The 22380-nt window shown below is 42.6% G+C and overlaps 1 long non-coding RNA gene across 6 annotated transcripts in view; it reads right to left on the reverse strand.

Annotated features, from left to right (window-relative positions):
• The window catches only part of LOC122681914, a 110259-nt gene that overhangs the window by 28049 nt on the left and 59830 nt on the right, over nt 1-22380 (reverse strand). For 4 of the 6 annotated variants that reach the window (XR_006337135.1, XR_006337136.1, XR_006337134.1 and 1 more), the window contains exons 1-3: nt 15757-16055; nt 14446-14627; nt 11546-11696 (exon numbers count right to left, since the gene is read on the reverse strand). This is a non-coding gene — a long non-coding RNA (uncharacterized LOC122681914). Of the gene's footprint in view, nt 1-11545; nt 11697-14445; nt 14628-15756; nt 16056-17159; nt 17200-22380 lie in introns of those variants that run through there. The other 2 variants (XR_006337138.1, XR_006337137.1) reach the window with 1 other exon arrangement.

Here is a 22380-nt window from a genome sequence, read left to right on the forward strand (position 1 = left end):
CTGGGAAGAGCCTCCCTGCTTAGAAAGGAGAATGGCCCTGGGGTAGTGAGGGAGGGGGACCAGAGGTTGTGACATTGAAAGGAAATAAATTCTTCCAGAAAAGAGGGTAAAAATGACTCCATTTACTCTGAGAACTAAGAACTCCTGAGGCCCTTTCTGTTGCTTAAGTAAGTTTGGGTAAAATGTCTCCTTTCTGAAAAGCACACCAGCTAAAATATTTTTAAATTTTTAAAACAATGTTTAATAACTAAGAATGAATATATTCCTTTAAATGTCCGTACAGTACAGAATTACAGGCATACCTCCCTTTATTGCACTTTGACGGCATTTTGCAAATGTTATGTCTTTTACTAACTGAATGTTGATGGCAAGCAAGTCTAAAAGCGCCATTTTTCCAGGAGCCTTTGCTCAGTTCATGACTCTGTGTCACATTTTTGGAATTCTTGCAATCCTTTGAACTTTTTCATTGTTATTACACTTAGTATGGTGACTGACTCACTGAGGTTCAGGTGATGGTTAGCACTTTCCCCAGTACCAGGGTCTTTTCTAATGAGTCAGCTCTTCTCATCAGGTAGCCAAAGTATTGGAGTTTCAGCTTCAACATCAGTCCTTCCAATGAATATTCAGGGCTATTCTCCTTTAGGATGGACTGGTTGGATCTCCTTGCTGTCCAAGGGACTCTCAAGAGTCTTCTCCAACACCACAGTTCAAAAGCATCAATTATTTGGTGTTCAGCTTTCTTTATAGTCCAACTCTCATAACCACACATGACTACTGGAAAAACCATAGCTTTGACTAAATCGACCTTTATTGGCAAAGTAATGTTTCTCCTTTTTAATATGCTGTCTAAGTTGGTCATAGCTTTTCTTTCATAACTTTTTCCTTCCAAGGTCATAGCTTTTCTTCCAAGCATCTTTTAATTTCATGGCTGCAGTCACCATCTACAGTGATTTTGGAGCCCAAGAAAATAAAGTCTGTCACTGTTTCCATTGTTTCCCATCTATTTGCCATGAAGTGATGGGACTGGATGTCATGATCTTCGTTTTTTAAATGTTGGATTTTAAGCCAGCTTTTTCATTTTCCTTTTTCACTTTCATCAAGAGGCTCTTTACTTTCTCTTCGCTTTCTGCCATAAGGTTGGTGTCATCTGCATATCTGGGGTTATTGATATTTCTCCCGGCAATCTTGATTCCAGCTTGTGCTTCATCCAGTCCGGCATTTCACATGATGTACTCTGTGAAATGTACTCTAATAAGTTAAATGAGCAGGGGGACAATATACAGCCTTGACGTACTCCTTTCCCAATTTGGAACCAGTCCATTGTTCCATGTCTGGTTCTAACTGATGCTTCTTAATCTGCATACAGATTTCTCAGGAGGCAGGTCAGGTGTCTGGTATTCCTATCTCTTGAAGAATTTTCCACAGTTTTTTGTGATCCACACAGTCAAAGGCTTTGGTATAGTCAATAAAGCAGAAGTATATGTTTTTCTGGAACTCTCTTGCTTTTTCGATGATCCAACGGATGTTGGCAATTTGATCTCTGGTTCCTCTTCCTTTTCTCAATCCAGCTTGAACATCTGGAAGTTCATGGTTCACGTCCTGTTGAAGCCTGGCTTGGAGAATTTTGAGTATTACTTTGCTAGTGTGTGAGATGAGTACAATTGTGCAGTAGTTGGAACATTCTTTGGCATTGTCTTTCTTTGGGATTGGAATGAACTGACCTTTTCCAGTCCTGTGGCCACTGCTGAGTTTTCCAAATTACCTGATGCTGGGAAAGGTTGAAGGCAGGAGGAGAAGGGGACGACAGAGGATGAGATGGTTGGATGGCATCACCGACTCAATGGACATGAGTTTGAGCCAGCTCCGGGAGTTGGTGATGGACAGGGAAGCCTGGCATGCTGCAGTCCATGGGGTCACAAAGAGTCAGACACAACTGAGTGATTCAACTGAACTGAACTAGCATTTTTCAGCAATAAATTATTTTTAATTAAGGTACGTGGGCTTCTCTGGTGGTTCAGTGGTGAAGAATCTGTCTGCCTGGGTCGGGAAGATCCCCTGGAGAAGAAAATGGCAACCCACTCCAGTATTCTTGCCTGGGAAATTCCATGGACAGGAGATCCTGGTGGGCTACAGTCCATGGGGTCACAAAAGAGTCAGACACAACTTAGCAACTAAACAACAACAATTAAAATATATACCTTGATTTTATACACATAATGTATTACACACTTAACAAACTACAGTATAGACTAAACAAATTTCCTACACAGTGGGAAACCAAAAAGTTTTGTGACTCACTTTATTGTGATATCGGTTCTATTGGAACTGAATCCACAGCATCTCCAGGGTCTATTTGAACACAGGAGTGAATTCCATGTATTGTTCCATCTATATTTTTTCACATAGACATTTATCTTATAACTCTTCCCATGTGAGCCCTGTAAGTCTACCCTATTCTCTTTTACTTCATCATTTTATTCTGTAATATTGGATGAATCACAGTTTATTTCCCTGATTATAGATGTTTAAATGGTTTCTAATTTTTTGCCATTATAAGCAGTGCTACACTGAAAATTCTAACCGATGCTTCTCTGTACACATGTAGAAAGAACCACTTGGACAGAAACAGGGAAATAGAAGTGATAGTTCAAAGAATATGGACACTTTTACTTTTGATATATACTTTCAAATTGACCTCCAAAAGACTATACCATTTTATACTCCCTCAACATTGAAAGCAATAGAGTTTTTAAAAATTTTCAGTCTCATAGGTAAAGCATGATCTACCATCATTACTTTGATCTTTGTTCATTATTTACTCATTAAGCATCTTTCCATATGTAAATTGGTCATTTTTATTTAGATCAGTGACTAGACTGTTTATAATTTTGCCTATCTTTCCACTTTTTTCTTATTTATTTGTATGAACTCTTTATATATTATGAATTCTAATCTTTATTATGTAGCTTGAAAATATTTTATTCTAGACTGTTGCTCATGTTTTTATACTTCTCTGGTGGCTCAGAGCTTAAAGCATCTGCCTCCAATGTGGGAGACCCGGTTTCGATCCCTGGGTTGGGAAGATCCCCTGGAGAAGGAAATGGTAACCCACTCCAGTATTCTTGCCTTGAGAATCCCATGGACAGAGGAGCCTCGTAGGCTACAGTCCACGGGGGTCGCAAAGAGCCGGACACAACTGAGAGACTTCACTTTCACTTTCTTTCATATTAAAGCTTAAGATATTTAATGTGGCCTTAAAAAAACTGTATCCTATGTGGTTTCTGGGTTTTACATCTTGCTTAAAAAAGACATTACTTATCTAAGAATTACAAAATTTCTATTTTAGTTTTAGTACTTTTATAGTTTTTCTCTAAATTTAGCTCTTTAATTTATACAAATTACATTTTTGTATTTATGGTGAGATTGAAATTTTCTTTTCTTCTTATCCTGTTTTATTTTTATTTTTTTTTTCTTCTTACACTGTTTTTTAAATAGGTCCTTGCTTAGTCATAATTCGAAGTGTTACTTTTGGTGTTACTTTTTTAAAGTGTTACTTTTAAGTCTTAAAGACTTAAGACTTTTGTCTTAATACTAAATTCCAATGCAAACATACATAGATGTATTTACAGATTCTGTTCCATTAATCTATTTCTTTATTCTTATGTTAAGAACACACTGTTTTAACTATTACCATTTTAAAGTATGTTTTGATATAAAGTAGGATAAATCTCCTATCAGTGTTCACCCTTTTTCAATAACCTTTCATTAATCTGTGCATTTTCTCATCTATATAAAGTTGCCGAGCAGCTTGTCAAGTTTCATAAAATAACCCTTTGCAATTTTTCTTATTCAAGTTTCCTTTGGTCCTTCAATAAAATGTTACAGTTTTCTTCACATTAGGTTTATTTCTAGATTTTTTTTTTTTACTGTTTTAATTAAAATATTTTCATGGCATCCTCTGATTGTTTATTGATAGCACATTGGATTACTAATTTCTCATCCATTCATCCAGCAAGTATTTGTTAAATGCTCACTAAGGGGGGCACCCTGCAATCCTAACTCTACTGTAGGTATACAAATTGTTGATTTTTGTATTGTTAAAAGATAAACTGCCCTGGAGAAGAAACCGGCAACCCGTTTCAGTATTCTTGCCTGGGAAATCCCATGGGCAGAGGGGCTTGGAGGGCTACAGCCCATGGGGTCGCAAAGAGTCGGGCACAACTGAGTGACTAACGCGCACGAGATATGTAATAGTATTTAAACACCAGTTTTCGAACTAATGTTGTGAAATACATACAGCTTTAAAAAATGAAACAGAATTAAGTGAGATATAGTAGAATAGGAAATATCAGACTGCACCTACTATAGAAAAGGTGAAAGTGAAGTTGTGTCCGACTCTTTGTGACCCCATGGACTGTAACCCGCTAGGCTCTGCCATCCATGGGATTCTCCAGGCAAGAATACTGGAGTGGGTTGCCATTTCCACTGTTTTCTAAGACCTTGTATTTATATATAGTGAGATATAAGTATGCATATCTCCATGTCAGTACATGTGTGTTTACTATATGTGTGCATGTGTGTTAATTGCAGCAAAATGTTTGAAAGCCATAGCATTGCGAATTATACACTATGAAATAAACTAGAAAAGACAATAAATAAATAAACTGGAGCATATCAAAACTCTTTAGAGATTATTCAAGCAAAAATCAATTATAATAGGGTGGCCAAACCAGCAGGGGTTTGGAGCACTCCACTAACCGCGAGCCAGAAGACTTATACAAAGATGGTGCGGCAAAGGTAACAAGAGTATGTGATTGGCCAGAGCAGTGCGCTTGCCTCATTCAGAAAATCCTATTGGCTGCTGGCGTTGGTGGTCCGTAGCCAACAGTTTCTCCGCCTCAGGCATCCCTGGCTTAAGGCATCGGTTTACCTCCTGAGTCTCCTGGCCTCCCTGTTGAATTAACTTATCAGCATTGTTCACCTCTGTAGGAAAAGCTCCAGAATGAAATATCAATGGATAAATTTTAATAACCAAAGCAAGTGGATACATAGGCCAGAAAGTTTAAAGGAAAAGCAAAATGGTTAGAAAGCCTCCTTGACAGCATTTTCAACCCCAGTTTTAGAGTCTTCTATACAAAGTTACACAGGAAAAGCTTCTTCATTCCTGGGGATAGGAAAGGCCCTGCTGGCCCATTTCCTCATAAGAAACCAGAATTACGCCCCGCATCTTCCTCCCACTGGCTTTTTTTCTGCATTTCTTGCCAGAAAGTTCAGAGTTAATTTACTCAGTCAGCCACAGCGACTTCCTTGCTCTGATTCTTTTCTCCCCACGTACCTGACGCAGAGTTTGCTCTTTATGTTTCTAATTTGTATTTGCTATAAATGACTTGATCTTTTGAGAAACCAGGCACAGATAGAAGAGGAGGAAGTGTTTCTAAAGCATCTAGGACACCAGCTGGTGGAAAACAGACTTGAAAAGGACTTTTCCTTTTAACTCCTGAGACTCCCAAGGGCAAGGTCACTCAGCTCAGTTCCGCCCCTTCCACCCGCCCCCATCCGGGGTTCGGGGAGACGGAGCAGCCTCTGTGCAGACGACCAGCCTCTCTGTTGTGAGCTGTTCCTCGTCCCCTTCTCTGCCAGCAGCTAGATTGTTATCAAGCCACAAAGGGCAGACGGGGTCCTGAAATCTTTCATCACAAAGACAGCATCTCCTGGAGCTTCTTTTTTTTATTTTTCTGAATGTTTGTAAGGAGAAAAGGGAGGAACCCTGTCTCAAAGACTCAAAACAGTTTTAAAGTTGCGTGCTCCGGGCAAACGGCTACTCTTGTTCTGTTTATATGTTTTGGCCCCACAATTCTGAGTGACTCAGACGTCGAGCGACGTCTCAGTTGCGGAGGAGGGTCCCCCCAGGCGGGGTTGTTGCTCTGATTTAGGGGCTCTTCAAGTTGTGAGGCTCCAATGATACAAAATGCCAAAAGCAGCTGGGAACCCACTTGAACTTAAACTACAGTTTTGCATTTTTTCCATTTCTCTGCCTTCCCTACCCAGTCGCCAGCCCCACCATCCACACCCAATACCCTCCCAAGTAGGCTTTTCTATTGCAAATGATCAGACACAGGATTTGAATAAGAAGCCCAGCTATTTGCTCTGCTCCCAGACCTGCAGACAGCAGCATCCTACTTAGAGACACTCTGCACACTTATTACCACCAACGGTGAAATAAATAAGCTTACCTGATGTGTGTAACTTGAGTAAAAGAAAATTGCAAAATAATAGATAAAAATAAAGAGGTTCATTGTTGTGCATTTGTGAAGGACGTCGCTAGATGAATAACTGGTTTTTAGATTTTTATATCATTGGGCTTGAACAAGAGAACGATAACAAAGGATTTACCCGCCTCCCAGAAAAAGTGATCAGGCCAGCCTCTGCAAGAGATTTTTGACCCTTGAGTAATTCAGAACCTGCAGTCTACTAGATCTAAATTCCATAGGAAAGAGACAGAAGTGGTTCTTTCACTACAAAAATTTCTAAAAGAATTAACTCTCAAATTTTCAACTCAGGTAGGTAAAGGAGAATGTTTCCATGGGGTTTATTGAATGCTGTGCATTATTACTTAAAACCTCCTGTGTTTGGTTCTGATTGCTGCATGGGTATGCTTTTCTCTCTCTCTTTTTTTTTTTTTACAGCTGATGACAGGACCAAAGTGGCTTGAGAAGGGAGAATGACCTCCTAGTCATGTTCGTCCTCTCACCATAATAAAGTCCTTTTTCCCTTTAGCATCTTCATTCTTCAAGAGCATTTCACTTGACTACAAAAGTAATGTACACACACCATTTTGGAAAACATTGAAAGTTACAAGGAAAAGAAATTTAAATCATTTCTCATTTTCAGCAGCCATCAGTAACCACTACTGGGCTTCTCTAGTGGCTCAGTGGTAAAGAATCTGCCTGCGAGTGCAGAGGACATGAGTTCGATCCCTGGTCCAGGAAAATCACACACACTGCAGAGCGACTAAGTCCATGTGCCACAACTGCTGAGCCTGCACTCCATAGAGTCTGCAAGCTGCAACGACAGAGCCCACACGCTGCAACTACTGAAGCCCACATGCCCTAGAGCCTGTGTTCCATAACAAGAGGCGCCACCGAGATGAGAAGCCCTCGCACCACAACTAGAGAAAAGCCGATGCAGCAAGGAAGACCCAGCACAACCAAAAATACATTAATTAATTAAAATAAATAAAATGCTACTAAAAAAATAACCACTGGTAAGATTTCAGTGTTGAGTCTTCTATCCCATACTTCTCAACATATATATTTATTCTTGTTCTTCACAACAACGAGAACATGCCACTTTTACTTCTCCATAAACCATTAAAAACCTTCACCATCATAGATGCAATTAGATCCCATCCCTTGATGCCCCATAATTTTTCAGCCCATCCCCCTTTACAGAGCATTTGAATTTTGCTTGGTGGTTCTTTTAAGCATGGAATGCATGGTGAAAGATGTGAACAAAATATGTAAAGTATATCTTAACTCATCTCCAAGCTTAACACAACCAGCTCTGTGACCAAGAATCCTCCTGGAACACAGATCTGATGGAGAAAAATGACAGGAATATACTTAACACACTTTGGGGGGAGTTGACTAAATTAGGAGCAGTGCAGTTATTAAAATGTCAATAGCTGATTGGCTACAAAGATCGGGAAACAATCCACCTAAAGAGGGAAAAATTCTCTCCTGAGCCCTCAACTTACATATTCACTATGAAAGTACTCTTGTCTCTTCTTTCTAAAAAAAAAAAAAAAAAAGTGCAAGGCAAGATCATCCTTTTTAAATACAAAGACCTTCAATATTGGAATGTTCCCTTCCAATATCAGCTCCCCCAGAACACCCCCGCCTGGGTCATGTCTGAGCCAGGGTTCCCCTCCTCACTGGGTCTCCTCTGGTTTGTGACAATTCCAGTATCTGCTGTGATTTTTAAACAACCCTTTATCCCTGCTCGCTGTCTCCTTCCCACAAGGGCCCCTGTCTGATTCAGTTTGGTAGCTCCACGCAGTGGGCACCCAATAAATATTTGTGGAGTGATTCTTTCAAGGCACCTCGGTGAGGGTCCCCCCCCCCCGACAATGTGCTTTTTCTGCGTTTAGGTCTCTCACAGGCTGGAGGCCACAGTTTAACAAAGCCGGGGCGAGGTCAGGGGGGCCGGGGAAGGCAGCTTTCAAGTTGAGTAATGAAAGGCGATGTTAATTACTGACATGGGCCATTTAGAAGGAAGAAAAATGCTATCTCTTATTAATTTTGCTGAAATGGACACACTCTTGTCAGTGGCTAATGGTTAACAAAGCCGTTCTTTTCTGAACACAGAGAAGGAAAATCTCAGCAGAGGACCTGGGGGCCACAGGGCAGAAACCCCGACTTCCTGCCCCCACGTCCCCGTCGGCCTGAGATAACGTGTCCTGCTTTTGTTTGGGCTTTTTGTTTCTGTACAAAGTTAGACAGAAAGCCGTCCACGAGAGGTTAAAAGGTTCACTCGTACCAAGATGGTTAGGACGGGCTCCTGCTAAGGACACAGGCATCAAATTTACATTTTAGTGTGGGGAGAGGGGAGGTAGAAAGAGAAAAGGAATCAACTTGTGGACTGGCAGGCCTTGTCCTCTGAGTGGGGAAATGCTTATTTAATCAAGAGGAAAGGGTTTGAGGACCCAGCACTTTCCCCAGGATTACAGTCTCCTGGATAATCTCGGGTGGACGTGCCTAACTGCTCCTATGGTGCCCCTTGCTTTCCATCTGAACGCCCGCTTTGGCAGTTGTGAACTTCAAGTGGACCTATTTAAGCTGATCAGAGGAAACAGGCTGACAGTGAGCTGATTAGGAACCTCTTACAGACCCTCCTATAAAGAGGGAAGGAGGCGTTCTTAGCTTTTTTCCATCAGCTTTGCAGAGGGCCAGGAGGCGGCCATAAAAGAGAGGGTGGGATGGGGGCGGGGAAAGGAAAGGGTCCATTTTCCTCCACGAAGAAAAACAACCTCCCTGCCAGACCTTTGCCAACCTTCCTGTTCTTGTCAAGCTCAGCTCTGAGGGAATGTTTGAAGATAACAAGAAAGGAAATCATGAAACGATACGGCGAGGCCGAGCTAGACTTGAAGAGACAAGTGCAAGCTGTTTCCTTGACCCGGGCTTATCTCCAGGCGGCCAAAAAGGAACCATCTATCAGACCCAGAAATAGGCTAGGAACCTCGGAGTAAAATGCTGCTCTTAACAAGAAAATGATGATATCTGAGTTTGCTTAGAAAGCAACGTTTCAGCCATCATTGGGCGGCCTTTTCCATGCTCTGCACAGACGTGTTTTTTTGTCTCCAGGGGTAGAAAAGGTGCGGTGAACCCTTTCAAAAAGCTGAATGTTTGTTAGGAGTGTGGAGTTCCATTTGAGAAATGTTATAAACACATTAACGATCAGAGGGAACATTTCAAAACCTCTCTGGGAAAATAGGAGTTGCTGACAACAACTCCAAGCAAGAAAAGATTCCACTGCAAATTCTAAAGAAATGAGTAAGTTGCCTCTTTGCCATCCACACAGCCCTTATCAGCAGCAAAAAGTCCAGGTTAAGGATTTGCTTTCCAAGCTGATAGACCCCAGGTTGACCTAAAATCGAGCAGACAGTTGGGGGCTGGGGGAGACCGGGGCGCGTGGGAAGAAGCCAGCAAAGCCGACCCCCTTTGAAATGCTCACAGAGTCTGTGTTACCGCCTGGAAGAACAGAATAACCGTTTAGGTTCCAGACCTTAAACTGAAAATGAAGTTTACAAATTAGCTCTAAATAAATATTATCCTTCCCGTGAAGAGCTGCAGTCCCAAGGGAAGCTGAATTCGTAAAAGACACAATTCAGCTCCTACACACACAGAACCAAACTAAGCTGACCTAAAACTGGCCTATTTCTCTCTCTTTCAAAATAGCATGGTGATGTCATGCTTTTCATCTCCCCCACCCCCTTGCCAAAGCAACCACTTCTCCTTCCTGAAAATAGCTTGATACAGTTCTAAGGGAGAAAGAAAGGGGGGAGTCAAAATATAAAGAAAAACAAATTTAAGTTTAAACCAGCAAGTAATAAAAGTCAATCTTTTCTTTCCTGTTTACTCACTTCCCTGACTGTGTGTGTGTGTGTTACTCCCAAGATCCTTCTGAAAATTGTTAAGAAGGGAAAATTGTCTCCAAAATAATTTATGTAGTCTTATTTCTGAAACTTTCTCATTTTTGTGAATTTCCCCTTTGTTCTTCATTAGTGAATACCCTAGAGTTGGGATGAACCAGATTCTTGTCTTAGAGCCCTGGGGGTGGGGGGGGGGGGATATAAATGTATTTGAAGGAAAGAGGAACAGATTCGGAACTTGTAATAAATATTCTTGGGCCTGGGTCAATGATCGTCGGTGCTATTTGAGCCTCAAGACACCTGCTTTAAACTACAGATGTATAGGACTCACTGGGGACTTGTTAAATCGCCTGAGAAAGGGCCCAGGTGTCTGCAACCTTCCAAAGGAGCCCAGGCGACTCAGAGACACAGTCAGCTCTGAGGACGGCTTATGAGACTGAATGAAGAGACCACGTACCACAGAGCAGTCTCATGTCCCTCCCTCCCACACCTGGGAGCTGAGTCCTGCCTCAGTTCTTACAGCAGAGACCAGATCTTCCCACATATTCACCTCTTCAGATCCCTCTTCCCTTAAAATGACTTCGCATCCTCGCCTACTTCCTTTGTTTCCCATAAATTGCTATAAATTAGCTTTGATCTCAGAGGAGAGTTCCCCATAAAAAAGAGGCACAGTAATCGAGATGGAGAAAACTCCAGTAAGATGCGTTAGAAGGACCCCTGACAGAGATGGAGAATTTAGGTCAATGAGTCTTGACTGGGGACAAGCAGTGGAAAAGGAGGGGGGACACAGTGTGAAATAACACTCGAAACCCAGCTTACCCTTCAGTTACAAGACTGTCACATACCTGAGAGTTAAGCCAGAGAAAAACCCAAGTCAAAAGAAGAGTGATTTCCAATAATAAAAAGGATCTCTCTTTTGGCCAGACTGCTTAACTTTGTCAAGTATTGATAGCTCTCCTTCTCTGTTTTTACAACAAATTCCATAAATAGCTAAACAGTCACACAGATCTGTTAAGCAAGCAAATGTTAAGATTACTTTCATTTCCAGGCTTGATTAAGAGAAACATAGGAAAGTTTTCATGGGATTATAAAATTGATTTCTAAATACAAGTATGTTTTTCATTTACTTTTTAAATTTTCACTCTCTCAAGTCAAATATCTGTCTGACATTTTAAAAGCTTTAAGTCTTCGGGCTACAATGAACCATGAGAGTGGGGCATGTTTTCTGATTTCTGCCTTTGGTCCAACCTCAGGTTGCAGCATTCTCACGAGCCTGAAAGGCACCCGCCATGGAGGAAATTTCCCTGCCTCCATGGGCATACCGTGTCTATCTACCCTCAACCATGGACATGCAGATGGATACTTCATCATAAACTTAGATTCTTGTGAAGTTACCTTCTACTTTTTCTCCTTCAAATGAAGTGTCTCTGCTTCTTCTAAGCCAGCCCCTTCACCTGGGTCTCCAGCTTCATATCACCCTCTTGGGTTCCTCTGACACCGTCCAAGTTCTATCTGGCTCCTCCAGGAGGGCTGTGAACTGCCCAGGCTAGAAAGAAAAAGGGCAGACAGTGTCATGCAGACTAAGGATGACTTGAAAAGTCAGAGGAAGGTGCATTCCCTTGCCACAAACCCACCAGGGAGCCCTCAGTGAAGGAGGCAAGTCCTGATCTGGGGCTCAAAAGGCAGATTAGGATGGGGGAAGAGAAGACATCGGTTTTGTATAAGAAGTCTTCCAGGTCTGCCACACAAAAGCCTAACCCAGAGCAAATGTGGGATGGCGGTGGGTGGTGGGGTGGTGGGGTGTCACAGCAAGGAACAGAACAATTAAAAGACTCTCTCACTGGAAAGATGGATCTATAGGAGACTCCTAGAGATAAAGCTGGAAGGAAAGGATGGCTGAAAACCCAGCGAAGCTGAATGCTAAGCTGAGGGCTTTCGACACCTTCAGAACAGCAATGGAGAGGCCACTCTTGGATTTTACAGAAGAGAGTGACATTGAAGACATCTGAGCTGGCAGCGGTGTCTCTAAAGATGTCGATGATGAGCTGGGGTGAGTGCCACAGCAATCTGGGGGTGAGGCGAAGGGCCCTCCACTGAGGCTTATTGATAAGCATGTTGCCCAAGACAGAGTCCAATGTCTCGTTAAAGCCAAGTTGGATGAGGTCTGTTCATGGCCTGGAACCCAGCAGGCCAGTCTAGGTCTCCAGGAAGACAGGTAACCCACCTGGCCGGGTCTTGTTTATGCAGCCAAGTAAGTCCTATCTTCTCTCTCAGAACTTGAAAGCATGTGGATCCTCCTCCCAACAAAACCACCTAAAACTATGAGAATCATGCAATGTTAGAGCTCAGCCTTGGGAACTGGGTGACTCCTGTGACATCCCAGCATGTCGCTTCGTCCCTGGATCTGTATGAATCAAAAGGAAGGAGGCAGGAGGTAGATGGACCCCCCAGGGGTAAGCAATTTGAGTTCATTCCCTGTAGACTGAAACTCTAAAATATCAGTAACAGGACAATCAAGAGAGGAGACTGGGCTCTGCTCAGATAAGAGACCACATACTTCTGATTCTCAAAGTCAAGGAAACCTTCCCAACAAGAAAACTCCTTGGAGGTCAAAGAGGGAGGGGGCACCTACCCCAAAGTAAGTGATGTCATCCTACCCATAGCCCTCTTCACTGGGAACCATCTTGGCTGAGAGATGCACGTACACATGGAAGGACCCTGAGATATACCAAACATGGACTCAGAACCAGGCAGGTCAAAATGATTGGCTGAAGGAAACCAGGAAGAAATGTCCCTTATAAGTGATTTAAACTAGAGCGCAACTCTCTAAGTCCAGCCGTGTGTCTAGCCGCAGATGCTTTATCCTCCTAACAAACACTTTGTTTCACTACTTCCCATCTTTGTGGGGATTCTTTTCTGCAATGCTGACGGGTCAGGGCCTTATCACTCATCACCAGTTGAGTGGCTAGGATTCGGCTCCCTTACTGCTGCAACCCCACCTCGATCTCTGGCCGGAACCGAAACCCTGCTTCACACCACTGCAGGCTGAGACCTCCCAAGATCAGCACCTCCCCACCAAACACACCAGCTAGTTCAACTCTTTTACTTTACAGATGGACAAACCAGATGCAGAGACATTACCTGACATGTCCACCACCATACAGATGTTACAGAGCCAGGTTAAAGATGCTGGCAGATGACATATGCAAGGAGATTTCATTTTTATATACACAAAATGGAGAGACTGTACACATATAATCTCCCTGTCTACTTGTTCTGTGCATGTATATCAATGCTAAGTTGCTTCAGTTATGTCCAACTCTTTGCCACCCCATGGACCGTAGTCCGCCAGGCACCTCTGTCCATGGAATTCTCCAGGCAAGAATACTGGAATGGGTTGCCATTTCCTCCTCCAGGGGATCTTCCCAACCCAGGGACTGAACCTTCATCTCTTCTGTCTCCTGCATTGGCAGGTGGGTTCTTTACTGCTAGTGACACCTAGGAAGCCTGTGTACATAACATACATGTGTATATAGGCAAAAGACTCTGTGGTAGCTGAGATGATCAGGGTTCATAAATGTATTTAGATACAACCTAATTAAGCATCCCTGGTGGCTCAGAGGGTAAAGCGTCTGCCTGCAATGCAGGAAACCCGGGTTTGATTCCTGGGTCGGGAAGATCCCCTGGAGAAGGAAATAGCAACCCACTCCAGTACCCTTGCCTGGAAAATCCCATGGACAGAGAAGTCTGGTAGGCTACAGTCCATGGGGTTGCAAAGAGTCAGACACTACTGAGCGACTTCACTTTCTTTCACTTTCAATTAGGCATCCAGACAATACAGATAAGGAAGCTTCCCTTTGATTCAGTGATTTACAGAAAAAATATGAATGATCTTATCTCAGGACTTCCCAAGGAGAGACAGCCTGGGAGCAGAAGTTGGGGGTGGGGGGCACTTGAAGCAGCCCCCTCATTTGTTAGCACTCTGTGCTGCTCCCCCCACCCCCACCCCCAGCACAACTCTCGACAAAGCATCCACTCTCAGGATTCACATTCACATCCTGGAGTGTTTACCCTTCAAACAGGCAGGAACTGGTTGCGTTCGGCAGCCCTGCTGAGTTAGGCCTGGTGGTCCATGTCCACCGCACAGCCTCCAAGCCTCTGCATTCACAGGAGGCCTGTCTGGCTTTATCTGTCTGCGAGGACTCGGGCCCTGCCAACTGAACTCCCTGCCCCCAGAATAATGAGAAGATTTGAAATGCCATTTAGTCATAACTCAATCAACCAATTTTCCTCACCAGTGGGCCTCAGTGAAATCGCCTTAATTTCTCCCCTGGGTGGGGGGTGTGTGGCCAACAGGGACGCCAGTGACATCTGAGTGGCAGGACGTGCTGGGCAGGGCCTGCAGCCGGCGGAGCTCAGCCAGGGGCCCTGGAGGCCGAGGGAAACAGCTTTGTTTTAGCTGCGAGTCAGACCAAACCTAGAGGTGAAAAGACAATCACATCACAGCCACAATGTTGAGACTCCTGAAATGGAAACCAGCTGTCTCTTGAAGGAAATTCCCGCTGCCCCTCGGTACCATGGGCGGCCAAGGATTAGCGCCAGGCAAGAGACAGAGAGAGACACATGGGGAGACGGGGAGACACAGGGTGGTTAACCAGGCTCCCTGGGAGGAGAGCAAAGGTGGACTGAGCAAGAGTAAAGAAAAGAAACAAAGAAAGAAGAAAGCAATTCTGGAGAAGAAACATTCAAATTTGCTTACAAGGGAACCTCTCTAGCTCTGTGAAAGAATGGTCTGGAACCTGGTGGTGGTGATCCCTGAATGATTCTGGGTCGGATCAGTGTAATTCCAGCCAGATTCTAAAGAAGTTTCGTCAGGTACAAAACAAAAGGAGGCGGGGAGGGCGGGGGGCGGGGGGCAGGGGTGTCTTTGGCAGTGTGAGGCCAGCTGGAGGCATGCTCAACTGAAAGTCATATGGTTTGGATGACTTTCAGCTGAAATGAAAATTTTAGGCTTTCAAGGTCTACTTAAGAGAATTTTTTTAACCATCCCAAAATATAGCTTAAAGAGTAGAAAAACAATTGCACCAGAGGGGGGGAAAAACAGAGGAGGGTTAAGAGAGAGATGGGGAAATAGAATACTATGGTAAGCTTGAGTGAGACTATAAAATTTTCCCCAGGGAAGCCCTGGGTTTCAATTTTAATATTTGATAAATCTTTCTATATCAGAAGAGCTCTGATAAATTAGAAATTGGGGATTAACATATACACACTACTGTACATAAAAAAAATTAACAACAAGGACCTACTGTATAACACAGGGAACTATATTCAAGATCTTGGAATAATCTACAATGGAAAAGAATCTGAAAAAGAAGATATATATGTGGGTATACAACTAATCACTTTGCTGTACACTTGAAACTAACATGACATTGTAAATTAACTACACTTCAATTATTTTTTAATTAAATTTAATTTTTTTTAAATGAAAGTATACACACAGAGGAGAAAAAGAGCTCTGAGTGCAAAAAATTTACAGAAACAGAGCTCAAGAGTTGGAGAATGTCAGCTCCAGAGTGGTTCTAATCTTAGACAAGAGAGGTTACCTGGTGGACACACAGGATAAAGCCCCACGTTCACCTCCAATCCCAGGGGCAAACTGGGAGCCTGAGCTGGTAACACAGTCACCAAGCCGCATCCAGGCCCAGAAGGAGATGTGTGCACACACAGCCAAGGCTGCTGCCCATGATCTCCGAGGACAAGGGGGAACAGGAAGCCTTTGTCCTTTTGTGACAGAGGGTCACAGAAACGAGGAGCCAGGGGTGAAGAAGGAATGGAGGAAAATTATATGTTTGAAGGCAGAAGATGGAGAGACAGCAAAGATGAACAGTAAAAGACAGAGAGGGGGAAGAATACAGATCTCAAATTTCTAAATTACCCTTGGCTCAAAGGTCTGGTTTACCACTGAAACAGTATAATTATAAACTTGGCTTAAAACAGACCCAGGATCTAGTTACTAATTTCTTACTAGCAATAGCATCAAAACCCTTTCTGCTGGTAGCTGGTCTTTTGACAAAAACCGTGTGTCTCATACACGATGTGACCTATAGAGAGAACTGGTTTTAATCAGGCAGATCTATAAAATGGTATGCAATTGTGGTCTCCCTTCTCAGATGTCAACCCAAGCAGAGGAGAAAGTGAGGCTTGGAATTGTCAGAGTAAGTTGTGTGTGTGTGTTGGGGGCGGGGGGTAGACATTTTACATAAATGCTCCCTTGTCCTACAGTATATAGGCTAAGTGTGTCAGAAAACTCAGGGGGAACCCTCTGGTGGATTTGAGAAAAATGACCAGAAACATTCTTGTTGTGTTCATGTTTTTGGACTGGATTCTGCTTGGCCTTAGAAAGGAAATTCTGGCCTGGTTACAGCCTTAAATGGGTGCTCATTCCCTTGAACATTCATTGCAGCAATGCTTTTATTCTTACCCCCGTTTAGTTAATAAGAACACAGGCATCAAAGGCACCTAGACCTTGACTCCTGTTTACCTTGGCAACTACAGAGCCAGTGTTCAAAGGAAGACTTGTTTATTTCTAAGACACAGAATTCCCATTGGTAAAAAAGTCTGTCTAGAATTTATACATGGTAGGCACCTTTTTCCCTTTAACTATTACTTTTGTTTCCTTGGGAAAATGTCAAATTGCAAATGTGGATTGAAAAAAAAACATGGTAGGCCTTTCAGAATAGAGATCCCAAACTCTTTCCCAATATAAGTAATGAATCCGTCAATGATTCCTCACAATTAACAATCTCTGGTGGGAGGATTGTCACTGAACCCCAAGAACTGGAGGGTAGGTAGAGGGAGGTTGGGGGAAAGCCAGCAGAAAGGTGATCTGTGGACAGCACAGGGAGGCTGAGGCCTCTGGAGAGGAGGCCCTAGAAGAAAGAGACCTTCCTTCCATCTTTCTGAGACCTTAAGTGAGGCTGAGAAATTGTAAATAACCTTGTCTCACCTTTGTATTAGGGATATGATTGTCCTAGTATTCCAGATTCCTAGAACAGAGATCAGAAAATAGACAGAAAACCCTCAGTGAGTCAGTGAGCCATTCCCATGAAATAATATGTAATTAAATATTATCTATTCATTTTTTTCAACAGATACACGCCCACCGTATGAGGAACCATCCTAGATATCAATGAGAAAAAAATGATTTTTATGCCATACCAATCATACTATTAGGACACTAGTATAAACAAAGTGTATAAATAAGGTCATAATGGGGAGATCAGAATTCATAATTCTAGGAGTGATGGTTGAGCTAGGACTTCAAAGTGTTAGTCGTTCAACCATGTCCAACACCATAGACTGTACCCCACCTGGCTCCTCTGTCCATGGGATTCTCCAGGCAAGAATACTGGAGTGGGTTGCCATGCCCTCCTCCAGGGGATCTTCCCAATCCAGGGATGGAACCTGCATCTTCTGCATTGCAGGCAGATTCTTTACCATCTGAACCACAGGGAAGCCCTCAAGGATAACCATAGTTTTGCTGAACTAAAGAGCTGATTGTGGCAGAGTGCTGGCTGATCTGAAAATCCACCATCTGCTTCATCCTCAGACACAGCTGGACTACATTTCCCAGTCTCCCTTGCAAATGAAGTGTGGCCATGTAACTGAGTTCCTGCCAATAGGATGAGAGTGGGAGGGACCTGGGTCACTTTCAATCTTATTCATAAACATCTTCACTTCCTACCCAAGGTTCTCTTCCACCTTTCCTCAGGTAGGTTGGAGATGATCCCCAGCCCATCTTGGAAGTTGTCTATCAAGACAGAGCGAATTCAAATTATGAGCAAGTCCATGGTTAGTCTAGAATCTGAAGGACTGACAGGTGGAAGGCTGCTTCAGCAGCATGTCCAACCCCACAGTGGGTTACGTGAGCAGAAATAAATTTCTCATGTTTGAGTGGATGTGCCCTGTCTGTCTGTTGTGGAAGTCAGGCTTCCTTGCTGCTAAGATGCTGAAGACGCAGCAAGTGAGAAGTTGCACAGGTGCTAAGGGACCGGCTCGTCCAAGGATGCTCAGGCCAGGCAGTAAGGCAGCAACAGAGGAAGCAGAGCCCAGATCACACCCGCACTCAGGTTTGACTTTCCCCCAGGCTGGTGGTTCTCTACCAGGGGCAGTTTTGCACACCACCCCTGACTCCCAGGGAACATATGACAATGTCTGGAGACACTTTGGGTTGCTACACTAAGGTCGAAGGAGAAGGTGCCACTGACATATGTAGGTAGAGGTCAGGGATGCTGCCAACATCCTACAATGCACAGGACAGTGTCCTTCAATAAAGAATTATCTGGGTCAAAGGGACTGAGATGGAGAAACCCAGCTATGTCAACGGGGCGTCAGCAAAATTTCTTAAGAAGAGAGGACCATGATCATATTAGTGTTTCAGAGAGATTTCTGGTAACAACCTAGGGGAGTCATCAGACATAAGAAAAGTAATTCCATCCTTTGTTTCAGTTCAGTTCAGTTCAGCCACTCAGTCATGTCTGACTCTTTGCTTCCCCATGGACTGCAACATGCCAGGCTTCCCTGTCCCTTCCCACTCCTGGAGCTTGCTCAAATACACGTCCATCGAGTTGGTGATGCCATCCAACCATCTCATCCTCTGTCATCCCCTTCTCCTCCTTTGTTTATCACATACCTACCATACGTCAGACACCAGAGATACAAAGATCAGTAAGTAATAGTCCAGCTAGTCTCATAATAATGACTTTTATGAGACTTGGGGAAATTTGACCTCTAGCCTCAGGGCTCTGCCTCACATAGCAGCAGTATCTGTGGCCTTTTGTTATCAGTGAAGAGTCAACTAAAGTAAAACCAGAGAAGGTCCTGATCTAGATCTGTGGTTGAGGAGATGGAAAAGAGGAACGTATTAGAGAAATGTTTCAGAAATGAAATAAACCAGACTGGGTGTCAGAGTGGATGGAAAAGTTGACAGAAGTGGAAGCCAGTTCTGAGTAGATGGTGATGTTGACCAGAACATTAGAAGAACTGAATAGAGGCTGTGACGTGTACTCTTTCGGAGAGCTGTGAAAATCAGATTCCGCACAGAACGACTTACATAAGAAATAATAAGCATTTTAAAAGATGTTTAACTTCACTAATAAACACAGACAAGAAAGTGAAAGTTGCTCAGTTGTGTCTGACTCTTTGTGACCCCATGGACTCTACAGTCCATGAAATTCTCCAGGCCAGAATACTGGAGTGGGTAGCCTTTCCCTTCTCCAGGGGATCTTCCCAACCCAGGGATCGAACCTAGGTCTCCCGCATTGCAGGCAGATTCTTTACCAGCTGAGTCACAAGGGAAGTTCAATAAGCACAAAAATGGATAGTAAATCAAAATGCTCTTTTGAATCTTTCAGATTGGCAAAATATTTTAATCATTAATATCCCATGTTAGCCCTGATATGATGAAACAGGAATTCTCACACTCCTTTGGGAGACTGCATAAATCTATTAAACCTTACAAATGGAAAATTGACTGACACTTGAAAAAATATACATATTTCACTTCTAGGAATAAATTCTAATGAAATAATCAAATGAGTATAAAAAATGTATACATGCACCAAATTTTAACATAGTACTATTTATAGTGCACTGGAAACAAATGTCCATAAACAGGGGACTGGTTAAATAAATCCCAGTACTTTTTGAACTAATGAAAAACTATGCAGCTACTAAAAATAACATTCATTGACTGGAAAGATATTCACTGTTAATTATATTAACAAATTAGTAAAATTAATGTGACTAAAACTCAGCTTACTAAACAGCTTGTATAGTAGGTTCCCTTTTATGTTAAAAGTTAGATCATCTAATAATTTATATGGGTAGATTTAAAAAGGTAAAAATAGTTGCCTGTGGGCAATGAGGTTTTATGTGATTTTTCACTTTTTGATGAATACACACTTTTTGGTTATACATTTTATTGTCTGATCGTTTCATGAAAATTTTTCTTCAATGCAGCAGAAATAGCACAAGTCCTTTAAAAGGTAGGTTAAGAACCTTCAGCCTCTCTAAAGAAACAAAACCAAAAGACAATGGCCTATTTAATTGTTTGTGTTCAGACTGTTAGCCGTGAAGGCAAGTTCAAAGGACGGGTAACTGTATGCGCTGGTCCTGGGTTATGCCTGCCGTCCTGGCATAGCTATGAAACTGCTATATGATCATTCTAATCAAAGGAGAAATCTACAACTGTGTCACCACCTGATTTTTATCCTAAGAAACAGTTTTGCCAGTCTCCCAAAAGTTCTGTTTGCATCCCCAGACCTCTCAACCTTGCTACTCCAACCATTTCATATATTATTTACAGAGAAGGAGACCCAGCTAATATATCCTGCCCTTTGATTTCCTCTAGCCAGCCGCTGAAGGAATTTATCTTAGCCTTTACCAAAGACTAAATTGTATCATTAAGGCTTTCATCTAAATCCTGTTATTTTGACTTTTTGACTCACTTGGCACCCTCTGATATATAAAGTAGCAACAATTTCTACAATGAGCAACTCTATTTGTTCACCAGAAATTCTTTATATCCCTCAGACTTCTTCCCAGTTTCTTAATGGTTATATATTTGAAAATTTTAAAAATTGCCTGGCACGGTTTGAGTTTAACGGGAGCATTTAAACAGACCTTCCCTACAAAGCTTATCAGTTAGTTACTTAACCTCTATGAATAGGTTAAATATTTTCCACAGTATTTATATAAATATGATACCTGGTTTCAAGTTAAACCTAATAAAAAGGAAGTTATTCTTTACCTAAATTACTCCTGCTTCTTTTGGTTTCTATCTTCCCCTTCTTTATGACCACTTACTTGTCTAAGAAAGAAATTCACAAGGCAGATGTGGAAGTGTTGCCTTATAAATACAAGATGCCGCCAGTACACTGCTGTTGTCCTTGTTTTAGGGAAAGAAAAGGTGACTATTCCTTCAGGATGTATGCTTTGGCCGTGAAATTGAGGTCTCATATGAAGTCAAAGGACGATGTCAAGTTTAAAAACAACCTGGAAATAAAACAATCTATGTGCTGAATTCAGAGTGATGATGCGGAGGCTTGTGTGATACACAGAAAGCATCTCAGCGTGTTCTCAGCTCTCAACAAAGCCTGCCTTGTTCCCCTCATCTCCCAAAGGCTCCAAGCATACATACACTACAAACTCTTTGCCAACTGAGAATCGCGCCGCTAAGTGCTACATTCATTCCCACAGGCTATATTTATTCATTTTTCAACAAAAAGTGGCATATTGAATATGTATTCCTGGAAATTCCTGAAATCCATTCATTAGGTTTTCAGTCAGTTTCTCAGACACCTCCACATCCCAGGAGCCAACCCCAGCCAAGTCAAGCCCCAGATGCTCCATAATCAAATGCCTTTAGATCCAGCAGCCCGGCAAGAAAAAGGCATTTAGGCCAAGATTGTGTGATGGTCCGTCATCACCTAGCCCTGCATGTCACCTTTTAGCTGACGATAAACCCAGTCCCCTAACTATGACACCACCCAAATTGTTGCTTCGTCCACGCGTCCTACGTCTTCTGCCTTCTATTTGTTTCCTAAACCCAGAATGGATGCCAATTAGACCAGGTTATGGCTGACTCACTCCTGTGATCTGGATCAGCCCTTGAAAGTAGGCAGGTGGGAGGGAGAAGTCTTAGGCCAGCAGGTCACCCATTGGTGACAGCTCACCCTTGACCATCTCCTCCAGCACACAGAACAGTGCATTATTTAGAGGATATTCAGCAAAGACCTTGACAGCTCAAAGGCCATTGCATACCCAGCACATTTTCCATATCTCAGTAAACAGGGAAAGAAACTCCCCTTGAAATGCATCTAAAATTGGGCAATTTCTCAGAATCATGGATGTAGTGAACAGGCTGGTGGCTGCCAGGGGTATTGAGGGAGGGTTGAAGTGGGAGGTTGGGATTAGCAGATGCCAACTATTGTATCTTGGATGGATAAACAACAAGGTCCTACTGTATAGCACAGGGAGCTATATTCAGGATCCTATGATAAACCATGATGGAAAAGAATATTTTTTTAAAAAAAGAATGAATATATATATATATGTGTGTGTGTGTAGAACTGAATCACTTTGGTGTACAGCAGTAATACAACATTGTATATCAATTATACTTCACTAAGTAAATAAATAAATTGGGCAGTTTCTAATAGAAGTAG

This window comes from Cervus elaphus, chromosome 23 (genome assembly GCF_910594005.1).
Source record: "Cervus elaphus chromosome 23, mCerEla1.1, whole genome shotgun sequence".
Taxonomy (NCBI): domain Eukaryota; kingdom Metazoa; phylum Chordata; class Mammalia; order Artiodactyla; family Cervidae; genus Cervus; species Cervus elaphus.